Genomic DNA, 11,404 nt, shown 5'->3' with positions numbered 1-11,404 from the left:
AAAAAACCTCCAAGTCTTAAGCACATTATTTCTTCTAGAGTGAGTCACTAGATCCATTAAAATGATAGCTCAACTCTGTGCAGCACAGACAAATCAACTGGTAACATTTCTCTGAAACTAACTGAGGCCTGCTTCAGCCGTTATGAAGAACCAATCATTTCTAGGTCATCCCTCAGTGTTTATAGGGTTAGAACCTCCCTCTAATACCAAAACCCACAAGCCACTCAAGTCCCTCGTATAAAGTGATGTAGCATCTGCACATACACTACATGCATCTTCCTATTTAATCACGTCTAGATGAATTATAATACTTAATATAAGGTACTTGCTGTGTAAATAGTTGTTGTACTGTATTGTTTAGGGAATAATGAGAATAAAAGAATGTGTACATATTCAGTACAGATGCAACCACTGTAGGCCTAACTGCATTTTCCCTCCATGGCTGGTTGAATCCCTGGATATACAACAAGTGGATCCAGAGCACTAATGATATTTGCACTGGTTTGCTCTTCTCAGTAGTAGAAATATCACTCTTGTATAATTGAGGCCCAAAGTTTCAAGAGAGGCCTCCTTTGCAATCACCTCTTGTCATCTCTTAGCATAATAGTACATTTGATTATATTTCTTTTCGTGTGTGTGTGTGTGTGTGTGTGTGTGTGTGTATGTGTGCGCATGCGCTAAGGAGCCCATGCTAAGGAACAAACCCAGAGCTTCCAGCTTGCTAGGCAAGCATTGTACCACTGAGCTAAATCTCCAGCCCCCTGATTGTATTTCTACCTCTCTTTTCTTATATCCAAAAGAATCACTGCCAGTTTATGGCCTCCACTAACTCTTATTTAGAGTATGTGATAATTTCTTTTATTTCTTTTTTGGCGCCAAGAATCAAACTCAGGACCTTTTGCTTGCCAGGCGGGCATTGTGTCACTGAGCTTTATCCCCAGCCTGATAATTTCTCATGAACAAGAAAAAGGTAAATGATAAATTTTGATTTATTATGACTATAATGCAAATAGAACAGGGCTGGGGCTTCCAATACAAGTACAAAATATTCTTACCATAGAACTTTTCAGGTTAGTAAATTAACCAATTTACCCTTGAATTGACAGAAGTGTCTATTATCTAAATAGTTGTTGGTGGCCTTCTGGAGCCCTCTCCATTTTTCAGTATCTCATGAACTGATATGGTCTCAAGGATCTTCCATATTAAAAATTTCTCACTGGATGCCAGGTGTTGGTGATATACACTTGTAATTGCAGTACTCTGGGGGACTGAGGCTAGAAGATCCCAGGTTCGAGTCCAGCCTGGACAACACAGTGACACAGCGAGACTCTGTCTCAAATGGCTGGGCATGGTGGTGAATACCCGTAATCCCAGCACCCTGGAGCAGGAGGATCACCAAGGGTTCCAGGCTAGTCTGAGCCACCTAGTGAGTTCAAGGTGAACCTGAACTACATAGCCAGACCCTGTCTCATATAAACAAACAAAGCTGGAGATGTAGCTCAATGTTAAGGCTCTGGATTCAAACCCCAGTACCACACACACACACACACACACACACTTCAGAGGTCCACCAAAAGAGGTGCACCAGAGCACTGAAAGTTGTCCCAACAGTGGCAACAAATTGCTTCAGTGCACAGACTAGTTGGGAAAGGAGGGCAACAGACTTCGCTACCCTATAAGGCACTTTACATGGCTTTTAGAAATGTTCCCCCTCTCAGATGAACAGGTGCAGAAGCTTCATGTACTCTCCTAGTCTGCAGGGAGCCTTGGTGGCCCCTGGCCCTCAGAGATAAGGCAGTTGTTGGAAACACAGATTGTGAGCCCCTCTCAAGGGAGATACATATCTGAATTCCAAGGACAAGTATCCTTTCTCAGGCCAGGGGATATTCTATGCCAGGAGAGACAGTGAACTAGGTCTTACCTACATCTTCTTCTTTGCACTAATTTCCTAGTAGTATGTCGTTTGCCATCCCAGTTCCTTACTCATGAGCAGGGAGTGTCCTGAATTGTGGCAATGAGGGCCACATAGAAGGGATTTGCTTTGACCCTTGTCCTCTGAGGAGTCCATGGGGTCAAAAAGATGTGGCAGACACCTAGAGATCCCATCCCTCTTTTAGAACTCTCTAGAGTTCTCAACCTAAATGTTTTACTTCCAGGGCCTACTTGGTCTCTTCCTCAGGGTAAGCATCCTGCAGCAGAGTTACACATTCCTAGCAAGGGGATGTGGTGGAGTAGGGACATCTACAAGGAGATCCGAACAAAACCTGGATGTCTTGGGTTGGTTCTACCCTGTTTTGTGTGACAGAAAAAGGATTTTGACCCTTCCTTCCCTCCCTCTCCAGCAAGGCACTGCAATCCACATGAGCTCTTCCAGTCATTTATAAGGTTTATTTGCTGAGTTATGAAGACAGAATATACGCACTCTTGCTGTACTTCCACAAATGTTAGATGTAGGCCTAGCTAGAGGTATTCTAATTGCAGAAATTTTACTATAATTTTAATTGCAGTTAATGAGTGGTAATCTGCCATCACAAGTCTGATCACCTCTGAGTATAGGAACAACACGATTTTCTAAATCTAAGTGACTGAAAGATGGATTATATACTGTGGTGAAATAATTTCCTCCATTCCTAACATAGTTCTTAGTGCATAGAAGTTGCTTAAAAATGATTATTAATCTCAGTGTTGTGGTACACATGAGTAATCAATCCTAGCTGCTTTTAAGGCTGTGACAAGAGGATCAAAGTTTGAAGCCATCCTGGGCAACTCTGTAAGACCCTGTTCACAAAATAAAACATACAAATGGCCAGAGGGGTAGGCTTAATGTGAAGGCCTGGTTCAGTCCCCAGTACCTAACATAGAATAAGAGATTATAAATAAATGAAACCATACACCATTTTGTAATTGCCTCTCATCATTTGCTGTGTGTTTCTGGTTAACTGGGTTATAGAAGTTTTTTGAGTGATGACTTTACCTAAGGCTGCTTTGGGGGTCTTAGCCCCAAGATAAAGCCAGAGAATAGATGAGATGACAGCCTCCTTGGTCCTACCTTTTTGCTTTTCCTGACCTCCTAGAATTAGCTATCAAGAGTTGTGAAAAACCGGACTAGAATCATAGTTCATTATATGATGTCAAGGTGTATTAAAGTTCAAGAGTAGAACATAAGAATATTTTCATATTACTGTTTCCATTGGGTTATTTTATTTTATTATTTTATTTTATTTTATTTTATTTTTGCTCTGAATGCCTTCAGGGAAGGTTTGGCTGGCTTGAGTTGTGGGGATCGAACCACAGCAACCTGAGCCTGACTGCTTTGTTGAAGCAGCCACTTAAAGAACTGAGCTAAGGGGCGGGCCCCCTACATTGGGTCTATTAAGCATGTATGTTGTGCCAAGGCCAATGCTGGGTGAAAAATGAAAGCCATCATGAGAGCAGCAGCTTTCATGGAATCATAAAGCAATATATGACTTCTATTTAACTGACCGTTCCCCTGACTTTAATCAATTTACCACTCCAACATGGGACTGTCAGTTTCCCTTTACCCTGCTTTGTTTTGCTTTATAATACTCAATACCAACTGCATTTCCTTGAAAGAACTGGAGGCACTTAATTCTGAGGACCCAGTTAAGATCTGGAAAAATATTGGTGAATATCAAAGAAAATTCTATTCATTGAGAAGTTGCAGAGAACAAAGACTTTTTTTATGTATTTGGTACAAGGTCTCACTATGCAGCTTGGACTCATAGTAATCCTCCTGTTTTTAGCCTTCCCAGCACTGAATCTAGTAGTTTTCATTTTAGGCATACAGTAGTTTTACTTGTAGTAACTTCATGAAACAACTTAGCTCAAAGCAAATATGTGTCTTTCAAATTTGGGGGGGTTGTTTGTTCGTTTTTTGGTACCAGGGATCGAACTCAGGACCTTGCACTTGCCAGGCAGGCACTTAAGTCACTGAGCTACCCCCACCCCCAGCCCTCAAAGTTGTTGATTCATTAGCTTGTTAGTAAAACTTCTCTCAGCTGTTAATAAGCCAACTAACTCAAATTATTTCCTTTCTCCCACCTCATAATAATTATTTTAATGGATCACTGGGGTATTGCAGACATTTTTTTTTCACTAACAAAAAAACTACCTACTTGGTGTGGAACTAATTTGAGAAAAACTCAATGTGATATGTTTTGTAATTGTCTCTATATCTTTCTCATGGCTTTTAGCTCTTTTCCAGAAGCCATGTGTGATGCAAGATTTCTGTGCTTGCCTCAGAAACCTAGTTTATTGTCTCTCTCTTTCCTTTCCTTCTCCTCCACTCTTTCATTTACCAAGGTAAAATAGTCTTTACCTTCAAATGGGAACCCTGAAGAATTATCTTGTGGGAAGGGATATAAGTTAAAGTATTTCTAAGAACTCCACCTTCAAATGTTCCTTGCTGTGGACAAAACAATGGCATCTGTTTGTGATTAGAAGCAGAACACACTCAGATTTCCTGTGCCATTTTTGAGTGGATACACCCTCACAAGACCCTAAATTAGCTTGTACCTTGTCTCCACAATTGTGAGGAATAAATTTCATTGTTTATTAATTACTGAGTCTAGGACATCTTGTTATAAACAGCCAAAGCTGACTGAGACATCACCTACATTAATCTAAAGATCAGTGTAATCTCAGCAAAAATTCCTGCAGACATTTTTATAGAAATTGACTACTTCCAAAACTTTTATGAAAATGAAAAACCTAGATCAACTAAAATGATTTTTGAAAAGAAGAACAGTGTTGGAAAACACTGTTGGACTGAATTTAAGACTTATGCATAGCTACAATGTGGTATTAGTATAGATATATAAACAGAACAAAACAGAAAATCTAGAAATAGACCCATGTGTATGTGGCAGATTTACCTTCAATAAAAATGTTAGAGTGATTTCAAGATAAAAAAAATTAACAGAATGGTGCCATTCGTAGCAGCATCATTCAGAGTAAGGGCTGGAAGTAACCCAAGTGTCTGTTGATAGGTGAATGGATGAACACAATTATGGTTTGTACAATGGAGTACACACAAGAAATACCATTCACCCTTAGAAAGGAAAGGAAACTCTTACACATGCTGTAACATGGACAAATCTTGAGAATATCACACTAAGTAAGGTAAGCCAATCATATAATGATAATACTATATTTTTATATAAGGCACCTAGATGGATCAAATTTAAAGGCAGAAAGTAGTATGGTGATAACCAGGGAATAGGGAAAGAGGGAATGGGGAATTGTTGTTTAATAAGCATAGAGTTTCTGGGGCTGGTGAGATGGCTCAGTGGTCTAAAGCACCTACTTAGAACAAGCTTAGCAAAGCACATGGACCGCGGTTCAATCCCCCAGCACCACATGCCAGCCAGCCCTGGCCCCTGGTGGGCTGAGCTGGCCACACACACACACACACACACACAAAATAAAATAAATAAACTTTAAAAAAAGTATAGAGTTTCTGCTTTGTAAAATGAAAAGACTTCTGAAGGTTGGTTACACATCAATGTGAATATACTTAGGCCACTGAAATATATCTTAACACTGGGTGTGATGGTAAATTTTTGTTATGTGTATTTTACCACAATTAAAAATAAAATAAAATGCCAGAGCAATCGATATGCAAAAAATTTAAAGCTTAATTCTTATTTCGCATCATATACAAAAATTAACTTGAAATGTATCATATAGATCTAAGTGTAAGCTAACATGTAAAAGCCATGAAACTTCTAGAATAAAATGTAGAAGAAAATCTTTGTGACCCTGGGTTAGAAATTTCTTAAGAGAGGAGACTAAAAATGTGAATCATGAGGTGGGTGGGAATAAATCAAGTAACACCAAAAGTGAAACCTTTTGCTCTTCAAAGGCACAGCTCAGAAAATTAGATGGTAAGCTGGGTGTGGGAGTGCACACCTGTGATCCCAGCACTCAAGAGACTGAGGCAAAACGATCAATTTGGGGCCTAGCCTGCACAATTTCGTGGCGTGGCAAGAACCTCTCTCAAAATACCTTACATGCTGTCCTATTAATCATTTTTGAAACTGTCTCATTGCTATTTGTTTCTCAATAAAATAAAATTAAAAATACCTTACATGGTAAGTGTTCTCAAAATAAAAAAAAATAAAACATGGGCCAGGTATATGGATCAAAGTGAAGGCCCTGAGTTCAACTCCTAGTACTGTAGAAAAGAAAAAGAAAGAAAGCCATAGCCTGGAAGAAGACATTTCCCAAATGTATATTTTATAAAGGACTTGTATTTAGGACACACAAAAACATCATGAATAGGGGGCCAGGGAGATGGCTCAGTGGAATAAGCGCTTCCCTGGCAAGCGCAATGGCCTGAGTTCAATCCCCAGTTCCGCCAAAAAAAAAATCATGAATAATTAGATAAATAGCACAATTTTTAAATGAGAAATAGATCAGAAAAAAAGAAACAGATCAGAACAAACACGTCATCAAAGAACATATACAACTTTCTTTCTCTTTCTAGTTTCCAAGATGCCAAAGGTCTTGGTGGATCCTCCAGTGCACAGTTATCGATTTTCCTGTGTCTTCCAGTAGAAGAGACAATGAGCTGCTGACAACACAGGAGCTAGAAATCTGTTTATTCTATCTGTGAAGGGGATCAAGAATGACTGAACAAGGGGCTGGGGAGATGGCTCAGTAGAATAAGTGCTTCCCTGGCAAGTGCAAGGGCCTGAGTTCAATCCCCGGTTCCGAAAAAAAAAAAAAAGAATGACTGAACAGACTTCCTGCTGTGGTACGGTGATGGCCACAGTCAAGAAAGGAGAACCAGACTAGTGTGATGGCACATGTGTGTAATCTTGGAGATTCGGGAAGCTGAAGCAAGAGGATCACGAGTTTGAGCCCAGCCTGGACCACTTAACAAGATTCTGTCCAGGAGGGTGCAGATTGTGGCTGAGGACTATGTTCAGTGGTAGCAGCATTCCATGAGTCTCCAGTGTCTTTTTAAAACAAACAAGAACAGTAAAACCATTTGCTTTTCCTCCAAGTAAAATAAGGTGATATACAAGAGATGGTTCAGAGATTGCTGGTTTCTGCTCATGTATGTACCGAGCTTGAAAGTTGTCACTACCATCTTTGCATCCAAAAAATCTGCACAAACTGAAAATCAATGACTTTTTGAAAATCAATGACTTTTTAAAGACCTATCAGAGAGCTGAGGTGACAGGGGAAAATGCCATCTCTAAATCTGGAAAGATATGTTTCCCTGCAGCAGGAGCTGCTAGAGTCGTAAACTAGTAGGAACACTTACATGGGAATTTTGATGTGTTGGTGGAGACTGAGTGTGACAGTAGGACACTCCTTGGGGTGACAGTCCTGGGACACCTTGAAGTTTTTTGGGCTTTGTCTCTAGAAACTTCACCAGATGGTCACAGTGAGGAACTGAGAAAGATCCCCTAGGGGTTTTGGTAGAGAAAGGGATAGTAACCCCATTGGGGAAAAAAACAGTAAGAAGGCAGGACTTTGTCAAAGTGTGAGACTGAAACATTATTCTACTAAAGGAAAGGGAATTTCAACCCACTCCAGACTTGTCTCACTTAGGGAAAAATTAAAACAGCTGTAATTGCTGGGCTTGGTGGTAGATGTCAGTAATCTCAGCACTCTGGGAAGCTGAGCAGGAGGATTCAAAGTTTGAACCCAACCTGAGCAAAATAGCTATGTGGGGAGACCTTGACTCAAAATAAAAAAGGGTGGCAATATGACCCACTGTGAAGGCCCCGGGTTCAATCCTAGGTACTACACTTAAAAGTGACAACAAAAGCAAAAAATGTTAATAAACAAGGCACAAGAGCTGGAGAAAATTGGAAACACTAAAGTTAGGGAAAGAAATAGGGGACAATATCGAAAGGTGTAATACCAATGTTATTGGACTATCAGAAACAGAAGAAAGAGAAAGCAGGATAGGAGAAATATTTGAAATAATAATGGTCAAGCACTTTCCAAATAATATATCATTAATATGATGGACACAAATCCAAAGATCCAGAAAGCTTAGAAAATAACAAGTAGGATGAATAAAAAAATTGAACAAAAGACAAAAGTAAACAAAAAAGGGGGATATAAATGAAGGCCCATTTTGTAGTGGAAAAATATATATCTGTATACACAAAATAGCATAGATATATAGCTACTTTCTCTTAGTTCAATGAGAAGAAATTTTTGAACTAATAGTGTTTAGACAAGATATCATGTCTGCATGTTGTACTAGGAATAACTACTACAAAGACAACAATATGCAATGTATTAATTATTGTAATTTTCCTACTAACCTGCTTTGAAACTATCTCATTACTACTTCTTTCTCAGTAAAATAATAAAAAAGACATACTCAGGAATATCACATTTCAACTGCAAAATATCAAACCAACTTTTTAAATACATCACTGGGATTTGAACCAAAGCCTCACAGTGCTAGGCAAGCACTAGAGCACCAAGCTACATTCTCAGCCTTTTTTATTTGATTTTGAGACAAGGTCTTGTATGTTGCCCAGGCTGGCCTTGAACTTGATATCCTCCTGCTTTAGCTTCCAGAGCAGTTGAGATTACAGGTATGTGTCACTTTTCCCATTAACAAGGTTTTTTTTACTTGCTTAAGATCAGTGAGAGAATTGGAAATCCTAAAGCAATTCTGGCAATGATCAGAAATGGTCCTAATTTTGTTATGATTGTGGCGATGTTTAAATGTCAAAGAACAAAAAAGTGTGAAAAATTTATAAGTGGACTTTGATTTTCTTTTCCATTATTATGGATATGCACTAGTTGTGTTTTATGTTTTTAAAGCTTGGTTGTTTATAAGTTATTATTTTGACTTTATGACTTGGGATTTTGAAATATTGTTACACAAAAATGTGGCAAGTATGAAAAATTTTCATTATTTCTAATTCTGTCCACCTATTATCTGAAGACTGAGAACATTAGTGTTCACTAATTTTTTTTCAGTGTTTAAATAATTACATTTTGAGTGATTAGTCTTCCTTAGAAAGGTAAATGTTATAAGATGTAATAGCCATGCTGTTAAGTTGAGCTGTGGAGGACTCAGGTCAATAATTTCTGACATTGCCAGTTAAACAGAAGACCCAATGCTATTATGGGCTACTGGAGTCTTTTAGAATATTTTGCTGAGTTTACACACCTATAATATTCAATAATGGAACTTAGAAAAAATGGGGTATACCGATGAATGTCCATTTTGTATCTGTGTATTCAAAGTGGTTAGGATAGATATATAGTTGCATTCTCTTAATGAATAGAATGATTTGTTCTAATGGTGTTTGTAAATAGGATCTCAAGTCCGCATCTTGTATAGCAATTAACCACTAAGAAGAATATATGCAGTGTGTTATTTGTTGAAACTGTACTTCCGATTTGATTTGAAATTGTCTCATTGCTGTTTATCAATAAAATTTTGGAAAAAAAAAGAAAGGTAAATGTTGTTTGCAATGAATTCATGTTTTTAGATTTTAATCTGCTGTTCTAAGATAACTTTTCCTTACATGCATGCTCTTTAAAAATAAGGTGCTGGAGCACCAAAAAATGTGGAGGAATGAAGACTTTCTCAGACAAAAATGGGGAGAATTCATCACCAGCCAACTTTCCCTGCCAGAAATGTTAAAAGTTTTTCAAAAGGAAGGTAATTGGGATCTACCTAAAGAAATGCACACTGGGGCTGGTGAGATGGCTCAGTGGTCTAAAGCACCTACTTAGAACAAACTAAGCTAAACAAAGCACAGGGACCGCGGTTCAATCCCCCAGCACCACATGCCAGCCAGCCCCACCCCCTGGTGGGCTGAGCTGGCCACACACACAAAATAATGAATAAATAAATAATAATAAAAAAAAAGAAATGCACACTGAGTGGGCCAGTGAGATAGCTCAGCAGACTAAAGTGCCTGATTAGGCAAGGTTAGGCAAGTGCAAGGACCGGGGTTCGATCCCTGGCACCACACGCTGTGCCAGCCCTGCCCCCCTGGGCAAGTTGAGCCAGCCAGAGTCCGGGCACAGTGGGACATACCTGTAATCCCAGTGCTGACGAGGCTGAAAGCAGGAGGATCACTACGAGTGTGAGATGAGATCCTGCAACAACCAAATATATAAAAAATGTGCACACTGGAGAAGGAATAAATGAAGGTAACATAAAATCTTCTACTGTTCTTATTCTAATTTTTTTTTTTTTGCAGTACTGGGGATTGAACTCAGGACCTTGCGCTTGCTTGCCAGGCAATTGCTTATTCTACTGAGCTATTTTCCCAGCCCCCTTATTCTAAGTTGATTTGAAAGACAAAGTGAAATAGTAACGATTTATTGGTTCATTACAAGTGAAGTGAAAGACAATATGACAAGGGATAGAAGGGAGGAATTGACATCCTCAGTTAAAAGGATGTCTGCAACCAGTGTTATTTGGTTGTTTAGATTTTTTTATATGTATTTGGTACAGGGTGTTGCTGTGCAGCTCAGACTTGTTGTAATCCTCATGTCTCAGACTCCCCAGTGCTGGGATTACAGGCATGGTCCACTACACCCTGTCTCAATGGCCAGCTCAGCATGTCAGGAATTGAACCCTGGTCCCTGTGCTTGCAAGCAGGGGCTTAGACCACTGAGTTATCTCACCAGCCCTACACCAGTGTTATTTGGAAGTGGATTTAGATTGTTTCTATCTGTATATTTGAAACACTGGGGCAAAGTGCTATAAAGTTTAAAATACGAAGGTAAACAATATGCTGAGAGAAAATAAAATTGAACCATTTGAACTATTTCATTAAAACAGAAAAGCAGAAAAGAGGGGGCAACAACAAATGTAGTGAAATGACAACACTTATGAATGGCCAAAAAATATGTGAGAAGACCCACAAATACCATTCGGTATCAGCAAAGTGCACGTTAAAACTCACAATGAGATGCTAATATACATGCACTAGGATGAATTCATATGAGGACTGCTGAGGATGCAGAACAACTGGATCTTTCTTTGGTGGAAATGTGAAGTGGCTCAGCCACATGGGAAAAGTTCAACAGTTTATTTTGGAGTTGAACATGGTACAACTCAGCAGTTCTGCTTGTAAGTGTTTACCCAAGAGAATGAAGCACGTCCAAATGAGACTTGTATACAAAATTGGAAATGCCCTATATCTTGGGCGTATAAATGTCAATATCCTTGTTGTAGTACAGTACTTTAGTCTTGCATGATGTTACCATTAGAGGATACTGGGTAGAAAATGCATGTATTTGTGATCATGTACTGGTTGAGTGAATGTTTATGCACTGGGAAAAGGGTACTTGGGAATCTTTCTGTATCATTTCTCACAAATGCTTATGAATTTACAATGATCTCAAAATAAGGAAATTTACTTTAAAAATTAAAAAA

This window comes from Octodon degus, unplaced genomic scaffold (assembly GCF_000260255.1).
Source record: "Octodon degus isolate 3935 unplaced genomic scaffold, OctDeg1.0 scaffold00041, whole genome shotgun sequence".
Classification (NCBI taxonomy): Eukaryota; Metazoa; Chordata; class Mammalia; order Rodentia; family Octodontidae; genus Octodon; species Octodon degus.
This window is presented reverse-complemented; position numbering follows the sequence as displayed.